The sequence below is a fragment of the Oncorhynchus keta genome, unplaced genomic scaffold, assembly GCF_023373465.1.
Source record: "Oncorhynchus keta strain PuntledgeMale-10-30-2019 unplaced genomic scaffold, Oket_V2 Un_contig_1324_pilon_pilon, whole genome shotgun sequence".
Taxonomy (NCBI): Eukaryota; Metazoa; Chordata; class Actinopteri; order Salmoniformes; family Salmonidae; genus Oncorhynchus; species Oncorhynchus keta.
In genome coordinates, this window is record NW_026278163.1 from 2,949 (window position 1) to 22,500 (window position 19,552).

Here is a 19,552-nt window from a genome sequence, read left to right on the forward strand (position 1 = left end):
TATTTGAAGGTTCAGTGTACATTTAGCTCACCCTTAGCAAACCAGATTGGAACGATCCAGAGTAGAGTGCTGAAGGCCACATAGTCTATTCCTATTGGGAACACATACAAACGCATTGAAACAGCCACGTCTATGGCAAACATTTTCTGTAGTGTAGCGCCCTCTGCTGTTGGAATTCTGCACAGACAACTGAGCCTCAATTCACTTTACACAACCAACACATAACACTTGCATATATATATATATATATATATATATATATATATATATATATATATATATATATATATATATATATATATATATATAAAACAAACTATATATCAAAAGATAAAACAATATTCAACATTGGTTGATAATAATAATACATCTCTAGATGTGTCATAAAGCATTCCTGTAATATGATTCTTACCTGGGCCTCTGTTTGGGGTGGAGACCTTTCCTTATTTGATTTCAGAAGAGATGTCATCTATCCTAGTATTCAAATATGGCTGGTGACGTCCTGTGTTTATCATTTCAGGTCTTCTGTGTGTGAGTGTGTGTGTGTGTGTGTGTGTGTGTGTGTGTGTGTGTGTGTGTGTGTGTGTGTGTGTGTGTGTGTGTGCGTGCGTTGTGTTCCTCTGTGTGTGTGTGTGCGTGTGCGTGTGTGTGTGTGTGTGTGTGCATGCGTGCGTGCATGCTTTGTGTTCCTGTGGGTGTGGGTGTGAGTGCGAGTGCGAGTGCGAGTGAAAAGTGCGAGTGTGAGTGTGTGTGTGTGTGTGTGTGCGTGCTTTGTGTTCCTGTGGGTGCGAGTGCGAGTGCGAGTGCGTGTGCGTGTGTGTGTGTGTGCGTGTGTGTGTGTGTGTGTGCGTGCGTTGTGTTCCTGTGGGTGTGTGTGTGTGTCTGTGTGTGCGCGTGTGTGTGTGCGTTGTGTTCCTGTGGGTGTGAGTGCGAGTGCGAGTGTGTGTGTGTGTGTGTGTGTGTGTGTGTGTGTGTGCGTGCGTGCGTGCGTGCATGCGTTGTGTTCCTGTGGGTGTGTGTGTGTCTGTGTGTGTGTGTGTGCATGCGTTGTGTTCCTGTGGGTGTGTGTGTGTGCTTGGTTATGAAGGTGCAGTTAGTCCATAAAAACAGGGTTTGATCCCATTTAATGGCAACATAATGCATAAAATACATCTTTCATTCACAATCTGCTTTAACATGGAGTCATGAAGATTCAATGGGAGGTATTTGTCTCCATCAGGACATAACAGAACTAACCAAGGTCCCCTATCTAAAACAAACACACCCTCTCCTTCAGGACATAACAGAACTAACCCACCCTCTCCTTCAGGACATAACAGAACTAACCCACCCTCTCCATCAGGACATAACAGAACTAACACACCCTCTCCTTCAGGACATAACAGAACTAACCCACCCTCTCCATCAGGACATAACAGAACTAACCCACCCTCTCCATCAGGACATAACAGAACTAACCCACCCTCTCCATCAGGACATAACAGAACTAACCCACCCTCTCCTTCAGGACATAACAGAACTAACACACCCTCTCCATCAGGACATAACAGAACTAACCCACCCTCTCCTTCAGGACATAACAGAACTAACACACCCTCTCCTTCAGGACATAACAGAACTAACCCACCCTCTCCATCAGGACATAACAGAACTAACACACCCTCTCCTTCAGGATATAACTAACACACCCTCTCCATCAGGACATAACAGAACTAACCCACCCTCTCCTTCAGGACATAACAGAACTAACACACCCTCTCCATCAGGACATAACTAACACACCCTCTCCATCAGGACATAACAGAACTAACACACCCTCTCCATCAGGACATAACATAACTAACACACCCTCTCCATCAGGACATAACTAACACACCCTCTCCATCAGGACATAACAGAACTAACCCACCCTCTCCTTCAGGACATAACAGAACTAACACACCCTCTCCTTCAGGACATAACAGAACTAACCCACCCTCTCCTTCAGGACATAACAGAACTAACCCACCCTCTCCTTCAGGACATAACAGAACTAACCCACCCTCTCCTTCAGGACATAACAGAACTAACACACCCTCTCCTTCAGGACATAACAGAACTAACACACCCTCTCCTTCAGGACATAACAGAACTAACCCACCCTCTCCTTCAGGACATAACAGAACTAACACACCCTCTCCATCAGGACATAACAGAACTAACACACCCTCTCCTTCAGGACATAACAGAACTAACACACCCTCTCCATCAGGACATAACAGAACTAACACACCCTCTCCTTCAGGACATAACAGAACTAACACACCCTCTCCTTCAGGACATAACAGAACTAACCCACCCTCTCCTTCAGGACATAACAGAACTAACCAAGATCCCCATCTGAAACAAACCCACTCTCTCCCAAGCACCAAGGGGGAAGATCCGATTGACATAAATCTGATCAAATGGAACATTCTAAAATCACTGAAAGCTCCTTCATTCTTCATCAACAAAAAAATAATATCTAATTTAGCATTTTATTTATTCCTCTTTTGAGAAATGTATTTTAAAATCTTTGCCTTTTTTCATTCATACAAAAATACACGATGTCTAATAATACCACAGTTTGGCTTCTGGTTTCATTTCAAACACTGAGATTTGAGGAGTTAATGAGTCCCACAGCATGTCTGGACTAGACAGGGGAAGGGCTGAGGCCATAGAGATAGATAGAGGGCACACTGGCCACAAAGCCAGTTTAAGTATGGGCAGCATCTCTGAAGGCTTTCACCATTTTAAAGTTCTTTCTGTGACTAGCTCCCTGTGAGTGTAATAACAGCGTGGTCAGATAGTGTAAACAGTGGTATGGTGTCCATTTTAGGAAACGCTCAGCTTCAGTGGAGTGTGTGTGAATGTTAAGAGCTAAGGTAAAAATGTCTCACTTCACCGTCGTTTAACATAACCCAACACCTAGTGAACTCGTCAAGAGGTTTTAGATCTCTTGGCTAAAGTGTTGGTTTGACAGAAAAGATCCAGGTTCAAGCCCCGAGCAGGAGTACCACCTGACTTCACTACAGTTTGTTTTTCAATCAATCAATCAATCAAACTTCTTCTTCTTCTTCTTCTTCTTCTTCTTCTTCTTCTTCTTCTTCTTCTTCTTCTTCTTCTTGCTTCCAAAGGGAAGTGACCAGAGCACCACCTGCTCAGCAGGGAAAAGAAGACACAAATCACTCCCATTTATTAAGAGTTCTTCAATTCCACTGACGTCTTCATCCATAAAGAGGAACTCTTCCATAGAGTGTTCCATCGAGACGTCATCATCATCATCATCATCATCATCATCATCATCATCACTAACGAGGGACAGCATTCAGGTTTAAAAAGGTTACTGAAGTAAAAAATAAAAAAACGTTTTTTTGTCCTTAAAAAAAACACAAAAAAAACATGGTGATAGAATTCTAAAGTCAGTGTTGCAGCATAGTTGACTGGTTTCTCGTGTGAAGGAGTCTTCTGGGAGCCATCTTGGATTCCACATCCTGTCCTCTTGAACACAATGTACAAGACAATCTGGAAACCTGTGAACTGAAAGGAAAATATGATATCATGCACAGTATATAGCCTAATGTATTATTTGAATAGCTAAAATAAAACAGACATTTAGATTTTTTTTAAAAGACATACTTGCTCTGGCTTCCCTGGAGAACTATGACCAAAGAATGAAGGCTAAAGAAAAAAACAAAAATAAAAATAAAAACTGAACGAATTGAAAAGAAGAGAATGGAGAGAAAGGAGTCATTTCTTTTGCCAGACAGATAAAAAAAAACAGCAATTTGTAGCATTTATACTCCAAGTCAGATTCCATCTAAATAAATAGAACAATAGAACACAGTGTATGTACCTTTTCTTCTAGTTCCTTTATCTGTCTTTTCTGAGCTGCTATCCATTCCTCCAGCTCTTTGATTCTCTGGACATGAAAAACAGGAGGAACAATAAGGTGGAGAACAAGTCAAATCAGATTAGAGAAATGTTTAACATTGCTATACTGTAGCTGAGGAAGGAGAATCTCCCTGGGGAATGGACTGTAGGGTAGCTGAGGAAGGAGAATCTCCCTGGGGAATGGACTGTAGGGTAGCTGAGGAAGGAGAATCTCCCTGGGGAATGGACTGTAGGGTAGCTGAGGAAGGAGAATCTCCCTGGGGAATGGACTGTAGGGTAGCTGAGGAAGGAGAATCTCCCTGGGGAATGGACTGTAGGGTAGCTGAGGAAGGAGAATCTCCCTGGGGAATGGACTGTAGGGTAGCTGAGGGAGGGATCTCCCTGGGGAATGGACTGTAGGGTAGCGGAGGAAGGAGAATCTCCCTGGGGAATGGACTGTAGGGTAGCTGAGGAAGGAGAATCTCCCTGGGGAATGGACTGTAGGGTAGCTGAGGAAGGAGAATCTCCCTGGGGAATGGACTGTAGGGTAGCTGAGGAAGGAGAATCTCCCTGGGGAATGGACTGTAGGGTAGCTGAGGAAGGAGAATCTCCCTGGGGAATGGACTGTAGGGTAGCTGAGGAAGGAGAATCTCCCTGGGGAATGGACTGTAGGGTAGCTGAGGAAGGAGAATCTCCCTGGGGAATGGACTGTAGGGTAGCTGAGGGAGAAGGATCTCCCTGGGGAATGGACTGTAGGGTAGCTGAGGAAGGAGAATCTCCCTGGGGAATGGACTGTAGGGTAGCTGAGGAAGGAGAATCTCCCTGGGGAATGTACTGTAGGGTAGCTGAGGAAGGAGAATCTCCCTGGGGAATGTACTGTAGGGTAGCTGAGGAAGGAGAATCTCCCTGGGGAATGGACTGTAGGGTAGCTGAGGAAGGAGAATCTCCCTGGGGAATGGACTGTAGGGTAGCTGAGGAAGGAGAATCTCCCTGGGGAATGTACTGTAGGGTAGCTGAGGAAGGAGAATCTCCCTGGGGAATGGACTGTAGGGTAGCTGAGGAAGGAGAATCTCCTGGGGAATGGACTGTAGGGTAGCTGAGGAAGGAGAATCTCCCTGGGGAATGGACTGTAGGGTAGCTGAGGAAGGAGAATCTCCCTGGGGAATGGACTGTAGGGTAGCTGAGGAAGGAGAATCTCCCTGGGGAATAGGGTACGAGGAAGGAGAATCTCCTGGGGAATGGACTGTAGGGTAGCTGAGGGAGAAGGATCTCCCTGGGGAATGGACTGTAGGGTAGCTGAGGAAGGAGAATCTCCCTGGGGAATGGACTGTAGGGTAGCTGAGGGAGAAGCATCTCCCTGGGGAATGGACTGTAGGGTAGCTGAGGGGAGAAGCATCTCCCTGGGGAATGGACTGTAGGGTAGCTGAGGAAGGAGAATCTCCCTGGGGAATGGACTGTAGGGTAGCTGAGGAAGGAGAATCTCCCTGGGGAATGTACTGTAGGGTAGCTGAGGAAGGAGAATCTCCCTGGGGAATGTACTGTAGGGTAGCTGAGGAAGGAGAATCTCCCTGGGGAATGTACTGTAGGGTAGCTGAGGGAGAAGGATCTCCCTGGGGAATGTACTGTAGGGTAGCTGAGGAAGGAGAATCTCCATGGGGAATGGACTGTAGGGTAGCTGAGGAAGGAGAATCTCCCTGGGGAATGTACTGTAGGGTAGCTGAGGAAGGAGAATCTCCATGGGGAATGGACTGTAGGGTAGCTGAGGAAGGAGAATCTCCCTGGGGAATGTACTGTAGGGTAGCTGAGGAAGGAGAATCTCCCTGGGGAATGGACTGTAGGGTAGCTGAGGAAGGAGAATCTCCCTGGGGAATGTACTGTAGGGTAGCTGAGGAAGGAGAATCTCCCTGGGGAATGGACTGTAGGGTAGCTGAGGAAGGAGAATCTCCCTGGGGAATGGACTGTAGGGTAGCTGAGGAAGGAGAATCTCCCTGGGGAATGTACTGTAGGGTAGCTGAGGGAGAAGGATCTCCCTGGGGAATGGACTGTAGGGTAGCTGAGGAAGGAGAATCTCCCTGGGGAATGGACTGTAGGGTAGCTGAGGAAGGAGAATCTCCCTGGGGAATGGACTGTAGGGTAGCTGAGGAAGGAGAATCTCCCTGGGGAATGTACTGTAGGGTAGCTGAGGGAGAAGGATCTCCCTGGGGAATGGACTGTAGGGTAGCTGAGGAAGGAGTATCTCCCTGGGGAATGGACTGTAGGGTAGCTGAGGAAGGAGTATCTCCCTGGGGAATGGACTGTAGGGTAGCTGAGGAAGGAGAATCTCCCTGGGGAATGGACTGTAGGGTAGCTGAGGAAGGAGAATCTCCCTGGGGAATGGACTGTAGGGTAGCTGAGGAAGGAGAATCTCCCTGGGGAATGTACTGTAGGGTAGCTGAGGAAGGAGAATCTCCCTAGGGAATGGACTGTAGGGTAGCTGAGGGAGACGGATCTTCCTGGGGAATGGACTGTAGGGTAGCTGAGGAAGGAGGATCTCCCTAGGGAATGGACTGTAGGGTAGCTGAGGGAGACGGATCTCCCTGGGGAATGTACTGTAGGGTAGCTGAAGAAGGAGGATCTCCCTGGGGAATGGACTGTAGGGTAGCTGAAGAAGGAGGATCTCCCTGGGGAATGGACTGTAGGGTTCTCTACCAGCTCCATCCTCTACCAGCTCCATCCTCTACCAGCTCCATCCTCTACCAGTACCAGCTCCATCCTCTACCAGCTCCATCCTCTACCAGTACCAGCTCCATCCTCTATCAGTACCAGCTCTATCCTCTACCAGCTCTATCCTCTACCAGCTCTATCCTCTACCAGCTCCATCCTCTATCAGTACCAGCTCCATCCTCTACCAGTACCAGCTCCATCCTCTATCAGAACCAGCTCTATCCTCTACCAGCTCCATCCTCTACCAGCTCCATCCTCTACCAGCTCCATCCTCTACCAGTACCAGCTCCATCCTCTATCAGTACCAGCTCCATCCTCTACCAGCTCCATCCTCTATCAGTACCAGCTCCATCCTCTATCAGTACCAGCTCTATCCTCCACCAGCTCCATCCTCTATCAGTACCAGCTCCATCCTCTATCAGTACCAGCTCTATCCTCTACCAGCTCCATCCTCTACCAGCTCCATCCTCTATCAGTACCAGCTCCATCCTCTATCAGTACCAGCTCCATCCTCTACCAGCTCCATCCTCTATCAGTACCAGCTCCATCCTCTATCAGTACCAGCTCTATCCTCTACCAGCTCCATCCTCTATCAGTACCAGCTCCATCCTCTATCAGTACCAGCTCTATCCTCTTCCAGCTCCATCCTCTACCAGCTCCATCCTCTACCAGTACCAGCTCCATCCTCTACCAGCTCCATCCTCTACCAGCTCCATCCTCTACCAGTACCAGCTCCATTCTCTACCAACTCCATCCTCTACCAGTACTAGCTTCATCCTCTACCAGCTCCATCCTCTACCAGTACCAGCTCCATCCTCTACTAGCTCCATCCTCTACTAGCTCCATCCTCTACCAGCTCCATCCTCTACCAGCTCCATCCTCTACCAGTACCAGCTCCATTCTCTACCAGCTCCATCCTCTACCAGTACCAGCTCCATCCTCTACCAGTACCAGCTCCATCCTCTACCAGCTCCATCCTCTACCAGTACCAGCTCCATTCTCTACCAGCTCCATCCTCTACCAGCTCCATCCTCTACCAGTACCAGCTCCATCCTCTATCAGTACCAGCTCTATCCTCTACCAGCTCCATCCTCTACCAGCTCCATCCTCTATCAGTACCAGCTCTATCCTCTACCAGCTCCATCCTCTACCAGCTCCATCCTCTATCAGTACCAGCTCCATCCTCTATCAGTACCAGCTCTATCCTCTACCAGCTCCATCCTCTACCAGCTCCATCCTCTACCAGCTCCATCCTCTATCAGTACCAGCTCCATCCTCTACCAGTACCAGCTCCATCCTCTACCAGCTCCATCCTCTACCAGCTCCATCCTCTACCAGTACCAGCTCCATCCTCTATCAGTACCAGCTCCATCCTCTACCAGCTCCATCCTCTACCAGTACCAGCTCCATCCTCTACCAGTACCAGCTCCATCCTCTACCAGCTCCATTCTCTACCAGCTCCATCCTCTACCAGCTCCATCCTCTATCAGTACCAGCTCCATCCTCTACCAGCTCCATCTTCTACCAGCTCCATCCTCTACCATTACCCAGCTCAATCCTCTACCAGCTCCATTCTCTACCAGCTCCATCCTCTACCAGCTCCATCCTCTACCAGTACCATCTCCATCCTCTACCAGCTCCATCCTCTACCAGCTCCATCCTCTACCAGCTCCATCCTCTACCAGCTCCATCCTCTACCAGTACTAGCTCCATCCTCTACCAGTACTAGCTCCATCCTCTACCAGCTCCATCCTCTACCAGCTCCATCCTCTACCAGCTCCATCCTCTACCAGTACCAGCTACATTCTCTACCAGCTCCATCCTCTACCAGTACCAGCTCCATTGTCTACCAGCTCCATCCTCTACCAGCTCCATCCTCTACCAGTACCAGCTCCATTCTCTACCAGCTCCATCCTCTACCAGCTCCATCCTCTACCAGTACCAGCTCCATCCTCTACCAGCTCCATCGTCTACCAGTACCAGCTCCATCCTCTCACAGCTCCATCCTCTCACCTGCTGTGAGTGCTGTAGCATGTCCATTCTCTCCCTGAGGATCTGTGAGTCCCTCTCTCTGAGCTCCATCATGACCCCTCTCTTCCACTGCTCAACCGCCCGACGCAGTGTCTCCCTCTCGTCGTCTGACAGCATCTCTGATATCTTGGCCCCCGCATCCTGTTGCAGGGCATCAAACAGCATTGCCTCTAGCTCCAAGATCCTCTGGAGGGAAGGAGGGAGGGGAGAGAGGGAGGGAGGGAGGGATGGGGAGAGAAAGAAGGAGAGTGGCAAGGTCGTTGGTGTTACACCTAACGACCACAAGAGGGCACAGCTGAGCTAGTCAGTGGGTGGACAATGTGATCCACTGGCTCAATGTTTTCCATAAAAACTTATACACTAAGTATATAAAACATTAAGAACACCTGCTCTTTCCATGACACAGACTGACCAGGTGAATCCAGGTGAAAGCCATGATCCCTTATTGATGTCACTTGTTAAATCCACTTCAAATCAGTGTAGACGAAGGGGAGGAGACGGGTTAAACAAGGATTTAAGCCTTGAGACAATTGAGACATGGATTATGTATGTGTACAACCATACACAATCCAGGTCTCAATTGATTTAAGCAAGACAAAAGATTTAAGTGCCTCTGAACGGGGTATGGTAGTAGGTGCCAGGTTTGAGTCAAGAACTACAATGCTGCTGGGTTTTTCATGTGTATCAAGAATGGTCCACCGACCCAAAGGACATCTAGCCAACATGACAACTATGGGAAGCATTGGGCCAGCATCCCTGGGGAAAGCTTCTGACACCTTGCCCCGATGAACCGAGTCTGTCATGAGGACAAAAAGGTGGATGCAACTCAATAGTTGGAAGGTGTTCTTAATGTTTTGTGCACTCATTGTATATTTTCACTTTAGTCATTTAGCAGATATCAATCAAATGTATTTATAAAGCCCTTCTTACATCAGCTGATGTCACAAAGTGCTGTACAGAAACCCAGCCTTAAACCCCCAAACAGAAAGCAATGCAGGTGTAGAAGCACGAATGCTCTTATCCAGAGCGCGATTGTTAGTTTTACAAAGGCACGTTTTTTTCCTGGAACATTTGGGTCCATTTGAAATGTCTCACCTTGTGAGCCTGAGCCATGGACTGTTTCCTGTAGTCCAACTCCTCATCCAGATAGCCTTTCTGTTTAATGAACACATGCTGCAGAGAACACACAACCTGATCATCCAGCCAACTCCAACTGAACATTCATACAAAATCATTCATTCATTCATTCATTCATTCATTCATTCATTCATTCATTTGTTTGTTTGTTTGTTAATTCATTCATTAATTCATTTCTTTAATTAATTAATTTGATAATTCATTATTTATTTCATTCATTCATTCATTCATTCATTCGTTTGTTTGTTAATTCATTCATCAATGAATTTCTTTAATTCATTCATTTGTTAATTCATTCATTCATTTGATAATTCATTATTTCTTTCATTCATTCATTCATTTGTTTGTTAATTCATTCATCAATGAATTTCTTTAATTCATTCATTTGTTAATTCATTTATTCATTTGATAATTCATTATTTCTTTCATTCATTCAAGATGTCTGTTAAATACTGTAGGTCGGGCTACAATATATTGCCAGTTGCCCAATGCACTCAAAGCACATAACACGTACTTCCATGCATCAGCAACATATTAAACATCTTGAGCAACATGCTAAATAAGAAGGGTTAAAAAATAAAATATAGATCAGCCATTTTACCTTCTCACTTTCAATGTCCATCCTTTTCTGTGCTAAAGCTGTTTTGGTGACCTCTATATTCTCAAGCCACTGAAAGGAGAAGATAATAAACTGGGATATTCAGCTGGGAATAAAACATTACTTCATCTCATTAACTCAATGATACAAAGCCTACTGTACGACAGGGATTCAAAGACAAGGCTGGCATTCAAACAAACAAAGATTCAAAAACAGCCTTTTGAAATGTAAGTAGCTGAGAATATAACTACCCTCTCTGCTAGCGTTAAGACGGTCCTGGCGTGAATGGCCACCACCTGCTCCTCGTTGGATAGGTTCTGGGTGGTACATGGCACATAAGGAGAACACAACACTCAGACACTCAGTATCAAGCAGACAGCAGATCCATCAACAGTCAGCATCAAGCAGACAGCAGATCCATCAACACTCAGACACTCAGCATCAAGCAGACAGCAGATCCATCAACAGTCAGCATCAAGCAGACAGCAGATCCATCAACAGTCAGCATCAAGCAGACAGCAGATCCATCAACACTCAGACACTCAGCATCAAGCAGACAGCAGATCCATCAACACAGCAGATCCATCAACACTCAGCATCAAGCTCAGCATCAACAGTCAGCAGACAGTCAGCATCAAGCAGACAGCAGATCCATCAACAGTCAGCATCAAGCAGACAGCAGATCCATCAACACTCAGACACTCAGCATCAAGCAGACAGCAGATCCATCAACACTCAGACACTCAACATCAAGCAGACAGCAGATCCATCAACAGTCAGCATCAAGCAGACAGCAGATCCATCAACAGTCAGCATCAAGCAGACAGCAGATCCATCAACAGTCAGCATCAAGCAGACAGCAGATCCATCAACAGTCAGCATCAAGCAGATATCAGATCCATCAACAGTCAGCATCAAGCAGACATCAGATCCATCAACAGTCAGCATCAAGCAGATATCAGATCCATCAACAGTCAGCATCAAGCAGATATCAGATCCATCAACAGTCAGCATCAAGCAGATATCAGATCCATCAACAGTCAGCATCAAGCAGACATCAGATCCATCAACACTCAGACACTCAGTATCAAGCAGACAGCAGATCCATCAACACTCAGACACTCAGTATCAAGCAGACATCAGATCCATCAACACTGAGACACTCACAGCAGATCCATCACAGAGACACTCAGTATCAACAGCAGATCCATCAACACTCAAGCAGACAGATCCATCAACACAGCAGTATCAAGCAGACAGCAGATCCATCAACACTGAGACACTCAGTATCAAGCAGACAGCAGATCCATCAACACTGAGACACTCAGTATCAAGCAGACAGCAGATCCATCAGACACTCAGCATCAAGCAGACAGCAGATCCATCAACACTGAGACACTCAGCATCAAGCAGACAGCAGATCCATCAACACGGAGACACTCAGTATCAAGCAGACAGCAGATCCATCAACACTGAGACACTCAGTATCAAGCAGACAGCAGATCCATCAACACTGAGACACTCAGTATCAAGCAGACAGCAGATCCATCAACAATCAGACACCCAGTATCAAGCAGAGAGCAGATCCATCAAGACAGAGGAGACAGATAGACAGAGCAAGGAGTCCAGTGAGGTTTGAGCGGATCCGACTGCAGGCAGACATACATGAACATACATGTAGATAGGAAATGAACATACACTTACGGCATTATCCCCCAGTATATCTAGCTTTTTCATTAGCTCTGTGATGATAATGTCCTGCCAGGGAGAAGAGACAAGAACATCAGGTTAAACTTCAAATCAACTCCTTAACACTCCCCCTAGACCAAAGGTATTTAAACTCTGACCCTACGAGGACAACTACTCGTTGTCTGTTCTACCTGATCATTAATATCACCCACCTGGTGTCCCAGGTCTAAATCAGGCCCTGATTATTAATATCACCCCACCTGGTGTCCCAGGTCTAAATCAGGACCTGATCATTAATATCACCCCATCTGGTATCCCAGGTCTAAATCAGTCCCTGATCATTAATATCACCCACCTGGTGTCCCAGGTCTAAATCAGGACCTGATCATTGATATCACCCCATCTGGTGTCCCAGGTCTAAATCAGTCCCTGATCATTAATATCACCCACCTGGAGTCCCAGGTCTAAATCAGGCCCTGATCATTAATATCACCCCACCTGGTGTCCCAGGTCTTAATCAGGCCCTGATCATTAATATCACCCACCTGGTGTCCCAGGTCTAAATCAGGACCTGATCATTGATATCACCCCATCTGGTGTCCCAGGTCTAAATCAGTCCCTGATCATTAATATCACCCACCTGGAGTCCCAGGTCTAAATCAGGCCCTGATCATTAATATCACCCCACCTGGTGTCCCAGGTCTTAATCAGGCCCTGATCATTAATATCACCCACCTGGTGTCCCAGGTCTAAATCAGGCCCTGATCATTAATATCACCCACCTGGTGTCCCAGGTCTAAATCAGGCCCTGATCATTAATATCACCCATCTGGTGTCCCAGGTCTAAATCAGGCCCTGATCATTAATATCACCCATCTGGTGTCCCAGGTCTAAATCAGGCCCTGATCATTAATATCACCCATCTGATGTCCCAGGTCTAAATCAGGCTCTGGTCATTAATATCACCCCACCTGGTGTCCCAGGTCTAAATCAGGCCCTGATCATTAATATCACCCACCTGGTGTCCCAGGTCTAAATCAGGCCCTGATCATTAATATCACCCACCTGGTGTCCCAGGTCTAAATCAGGCCCTGATCATTAATATCACCCACCTGGTGTCCCAGGTCTTAATCAGGCCCTGATCATTAATATCACCCACCTGGTGTCCCAGGTCTAAATCAGTCCCTGATCATTAATATCACCTATCTGGTGTCCCAGGTCTAAACTGGGCCCTGATCATTAATATCACCTATCTGGTGTCCCAGGTCTAAATCAGGCCCTGATCATTAATATCACCTACCTGGTGTCCCAGGTCTAAATCAGGCCCTGATCATTAATATCACCCATCTGGTGTCCCAGGTCTAAATCAGGCCCTGATCATTAATATCACCTATCTGGTGTCCCAGGTCCAAATCAGGCCCTGATCATTAATATCACCTATCTGGTGTCCCAGGTCTAAATCAGGCCCTGATTAGAAGGGAACAATGAAGAAATGCAGTGGAACTGGCTTTGAGGTCAAGATTTGAATTTGAGGCCCCTAGACACTCTCCTAGCCCCTAGCTCCTAGCCTCTACCCCCTAGCACCTTTTATATGATATTATTATTATAGATATAGATTCAACGTGACTCCCTCAGCCTCACAGTCCACCTGCAGTGGACTGATACCCTCGAACTTTAATTTGGGATAGATTTGTAAGTCACTCTGGATAAGAGCGTCTGCTAAATGACTTAAATGTAAATGTAAATGTAAGTATAATATATATATATATATATATATATATATATATATATATATATATATATATAGATGTGATATTATTATTATAGACTCACTGTGACTCCCTCGGCCTCACAGTACACCTGCAGTGGACTGATGCCTTCACAGAAGTGGATGTTGTGGAAGTTGATTCCTGGAGATCTCCTCTCCCTCTCCTGGATGGTGATAGATGACATTATTACTAGATGGCCCATCTTGGAGACCATGGGCATGTAAAACTAGCCTGCAACTCTTTCATTAGCTAAAGTATGTACGAGTACAGCTAAAACTGACAATACATTTCCAAAAGCGTGAATATCATTAAGATGATTTTTTTTTCACCAATTTTTTCTGTCCAATCGTTTACAAGGTCCAGTGAAACCTGATAGAGATTGGAGAGGATGAAGCTTGGGGGCGGCGCCCGAGAAAGAGGATGGGGCTAGGGGGCGGCGCCCCAGAAAGAGGATGGGGCTCGGGGGCGGCCCCCGAGAAAGAGGATTGGGCTAGGGGGCGGCGCCCGAGAAAGAGGATTGGGCTAGGGGGCGGCGCCCGAGAAAGAGGATTGGGCTCTGGGGCGGCGCCCGAGAAAGCAGTTGTTGTGAGGGGTCAAATGGGCGTGCTCTTACTTCAAGTTCAAGGATCCGGAACTCCAGGAGTTCATTTTGGTCTCTGGCGTCCTGAAATTCGTTTTTTAAACGTGACTCCTCTGTTTCCATGTGCTTGATCTGTTAAGAGACAGAAATACACTGGGGAAATGTAATCACATGTTCCCAATCACACCTGGATTACATCACTTCAGGTAAATATCATGGACAATAGTTTTATACCTTCTCTATAAGTTCTTGATTTCTTTGATACAGGGCTTGTTTCTCCTCGATCCACTTCATATCCTAAAAAAACACACAGGAAATCAGTGACAAAGAACTCTGTGTGTGTGTGTGTGTGTGTGTGTGTGTGCGTGTGTGTGTGTGTGTGTGTGTGTGTGTGTGTGTGTGTGTGTGTGTGTGTGTGTGTGTAATCCAGTCACCTGTCCTTGCTGGGACAGAACACACTCCAGGTCCTGTATTCTGGTTTGGTAGAGAATAAGCTCTGCTTGCAACTGTTCTCTTGTCTGTGGAGTGAAGAGAAAAACATTCACTGGTTATATACAATGATAATAAACGCTAGTAGAATATGTTTCTCTAGCTGGTTCAGTCTCTATGGCAGCATTCTTTCTCTACCTGGTTCAGTCTCTACCTGGTTCAGACTCTACCTGGTTCAGACTCTACCTGGTTCAGACACTACCTGGTTCAGACACTACCTGGTTCAGACTCTACCTGGTTCAGTTTTTACCTGGTTCAGTCTCTATGGCAGCATTCTGTCTCTACCTAGTTCAGTCTCTACCTGGTTCAGTCTCTACCTGGTTCGGTCTCTATGGCAGCATTCTGTCTCTACCTGGTTCAGTCTCTACCTGGTTCAGTCTCTATGGCAGCATTCTGGATCTACCTGGTTCAGTCTCTACCTGGTTCAGTCTCTACCTGGTTCAGTCTCTACCTGGTTCAGTTTTTACCTGGTTCAGTCTCTATGTTAGCATTATGTCTCTATCTGGTTCAGTCTCTATGTCAGCATTCTGGCTCTACCTGGTTCAGTCTCTATGGCAGCATTAAGTCTCTACCTGGTTCAGTCTATACCTGGTTCAGTCTCTACCTGGTTCAGTCTCTATGTCAGCATTATGTCTCTACCTGGTTCAGTCTCTATGGCAGCATTCTGGCTCTACCTGGTTCAGTCTACCTGGTTCAGTCTCTACCTGGTTCAGACTCTACCTGGTTCAGACTCTACCTGGTTCAGACTCTACCTGGTTCAGACTCTACCTGGTTCAGTCTCTACCTGGTTCAGTCTCTAACTGGTTCAGTCTCTAACTGGTTCAGTCTCTATGGCAGCATTCTGGCTCTACCTGGTCAGTCTCTACCTGGTTCAGTCTCTACCTGGTTCAGACTCTACCTGGTTCAGTTTTTACCTGGTTCAGTCTCTGTGTCAGCATTATGTCTCTACCTGGTTCAGTCTCTATGTCGGCATTCTGGCTCTACCTGGTCAGTCTCTACCTGGTTCAGTCTCTACCTGGTTCAGTCTCTACCTGGTCAGTCTCTACCTGGTTCAGTCTCTACCTGGTTCAGTCTCTACCTGGTTCAGTCTCTACCTGGTTCAGTCTCTACCTGGTTCAGTCTCTACCTGGTTCAGTCTCTACCTGGTTCAGTCTCTACCTGGTTCAGTCTCTACCTGGTTCAGCAGTCTCTACCTGGTTCAGTCTCTACCTGGTTCAGTCTCTACCTGGTTCAGTCTCTACCTGGTTCAGTCTCTACCTGGTTCAGTCTCTACCTGGTTCAGTCTCTATGTCTCTACCTGGTTCAGTCTCTACCTGTTCAGCATTCAGTCTCTACCTGGTTCAGTCTCTACCTGGTTCAGTCTCTACCTGGTTCAGTCTCTACCTGGTCAGTCTCTACCTGGTTCAGTCTCTACCTGGTCAGTCTCTACCTGGTTCAGTCTCTACCTGGTTCAGTCTCTACCTGTCAGCATTATGTCTCTACCTGGTTCAGTCTCTACCTGGTTCAGTCTCTACCTGGTTCAGTCTCTACCTGGTTCAGTCTCTACCTGGTTCAGTCTCTACCTGGTTCAGTCTCTACCTGGTTCAGTTTCTACCTGGTTCAGTCTCTACCTGTCAGCATTATGTCTCTACCTGGTTCAGTCTCTACCTGGCATTCAGTCTCTACCTGGTCAGTCTCTACCTGGTTCAGTCTCTACCTGGTTCAGTCTCTACCTGGTTCAGTCTCTACCTGGTTCAGTCTCTACCTGTCAGTCTCTACCTGGTCAGTCTCTACCTGGTTCAGTCTCTACCTGGTTCAGTCTCTACCTGGTCAGTCTCTACCTGGTTCAGTCTCTACCTGGTTCAGTCTCTACCTGGTTCAGTCTCTACCTGGTTCAGTCTCTAGGGCAGCATTTTGGTTTGAGACTTGCGTGCTTAACTCACATTTTCTCTCACGGACGTCAATGCATGATTTATGTGAATGTCTGGGCTGAATCAGGCCTGGGAGGAGTCCTATTTATGAAGGACAGGTGAATACGACTATACCCCAATACCTCCAGTGGACTAGTGGTCTGAAATACATTACTGCCCAGTGAATGAAATACACGTTTTGATAATGGCATCATAATAGAGCACCTCTTACCTTGACTTCCTTCTCTGCATCAAACGTGCCGCCCACCTGCTCCTGTAGAAGTGCATAGGCTCTCTGAAGAGCCTGGTACTCCATGGTCAACTGATGAAACCTCATCTCTGTCTCCTCCCTGATCATACCCTACAGGCAGACAGGCACACAGAAAGACAGGTAGACAGAAAGACAGGTAGACAGAAAGACAGGTAGACAGAAAGACAGGTAGACAGCCAGGCAGACAGAAAGACAGGTAGACATGCAGACAGGTAGACAGATGGGCAGACAGAAAGACAGGGAGACAGAAAGACAGGTAGACAGATGGGCAGACAGACAGGAAGACAGACGGGCAGACAGACAGACAGACAGAAAGACATGCATAAAGACAGGTAGACAGGCAGACAGATGGGCAGACAGATAGGCAGAAAGACAGACAGGCAAATGTACAGACAGACAGAATCAACAGTGAGGGAGGTCAGAGGTCACTGTCCCTCCCCATGGTTATTATAACACAATATCAGAAACAACAGATAACATTAGAAACAGGCAATATGTCTGCTTCTCGGTAAACGTTGAATTGCATATTTACACTTCTGTAATTGACTGCTGTATATCAAGAATGGAAACACACTTCCACATTCATTCATAGTTCTGATACAAACCAAATGTCGAAACGTCAAGCTTTCATCAGGGAGCAATCAGACGACAAAACATACATATATCTCTCTCTCTCCCTCCTCTCTCTTTCTCTCTGTCTCGTTCTCTCTTTCCTCTCTCTTGATCACACTCTTTCTCTCTGTCTTGATCGTTCTCTCTTTCCTCTCTCCCTCTCTCTTGATCGTTCTCTCTTTCCTCTCTCCCTCTCTCTTGATCACACTCTTTCTCTCTGTCTTGACCTTTCTCTTTCCTCTCTCCCTCTCTCTTGATCGCACTCTTTCTCTCTGTCTTGATCGTTCTCTCTTTCCTCTCTCCCTCTCTCTTGATCACACGCTTTCTCTCTGTCTTGACCTTTCTCTTTCCTCTCTCCCTCTCTCTTGATCACACTATTTCTCTCAGTCAGACTCCCCTTTAAACACGACAAGCAGAACTGTGTGTCTCCAGGTCTTACCTCCCCCGGGTCATCGTCTGGTGAGCACGGTGTCCTGTCTGTGTGGAAGGAGATGGAGGAACCGTCGGAGTCTATAGAAGCCTCTTCATCGTAACCAAAGAACGTCTCTACCACCGGTTTACACGGCCTGATGGCCTTCTTCCTCCCTATGCTGCCCTGCCGTCTGTACCTCAGCAGCATATCTCTTTCCTACATCACCATTCCATAGAAGATGAAGGAAAATGTTGTTTGTCATGTGCTGAATACAACAGGCGTATAAAACACCTAATATTAAACAGTACTATCCTCAGAGACACCTAATATTAAACAGTACTATCCTCATAGACACCTAATATTAAACAGTACTATCCTCATAGACACCTAATATTAAACAGTACTATCCTCAGAGACACCTAATATTAAACAGTACTATCCTCATAGACACCTAATATTAAACAGTACTATCCTCAGATACACCTAATATTAAACAGTACTATCCTCAGGCAGACACCTAATATTAAACAGTACTATCCTCAGAGACACCTAATATTAAACAGTACTATCCTCATAGACACCTAATATTAAACAGTACTATCCTCATAGACACCTAATATTAAACAGTACTATCCTCATAGACACCTAATATTAAACAGTACTATCCTCATAGACACCTAATATTAAACAGTACTATCCTCATAGACACCTAATATTAAACAGTACTATCCTCAGAGACACCTAATATTAAACAGTACTATCCTCAGAGACACCTAATATTAAACAGTACTATCCTCATAGACACCTAATATTAAACAGTACTATCCTCATAGACACCTAATATTAAACAGTACTATCCTCAGAGACACCTAATATTAAACAGTACTATCCTCATAGACACCTAATATTAAACAGTACTATCCTCATAGACACCTAATATTAAACAGTACTATCCTCAGAGACAGCTAATATTAAACAGTACTATCCTCATAGACACCTAATATTAAACAGTACTATCCTCATAGACACCTAATATTAAACAGTACTATCCTCATAGTCTAATATTAAACAGTACTATCCTCATAGACACCTAATATTAAACAGTACTATCCTCATAGACACCTAATATTAAACAGTACTATCCTCATAGACACCTAATATTAAACAGTACTATCCTCAGAAACACCTAATATTAAACAGTACTATCCTCAGAGACACCTAATATTAAACAGTACTATCCTCATAGACACCTAATATTAAACAGTACTATCCTCATAGACACCTAATATTAAACAGTACTATCCTCATAGACACCTAATATTAAACAGTACTATCCTCATAGACACCTAATATTAAACAGTACTATCCTCATAGACACCTAATATTAAACAGTACTATCCTCAGAGACACCTAATATTAAACAGTAAACTATCCTCTAGACACCTAATATTAAACAGTACTATCCTCAGAGACACCTAATA

General features: G+C 45.8%; 1 pseudogene; it reads right to left on the minus strand.

Moving 5' to 3' along the window:
• Positions 1-1,115: 1,115 nt before the first annotated feature.
• LOC127918128 (janus kinase and microtubule-interacting protein 3-like) overlaps positions 1,116-19,552 on the minus strand; it is a 37,091-nt pseudogene continuing 18,654 nt past the window's right edge.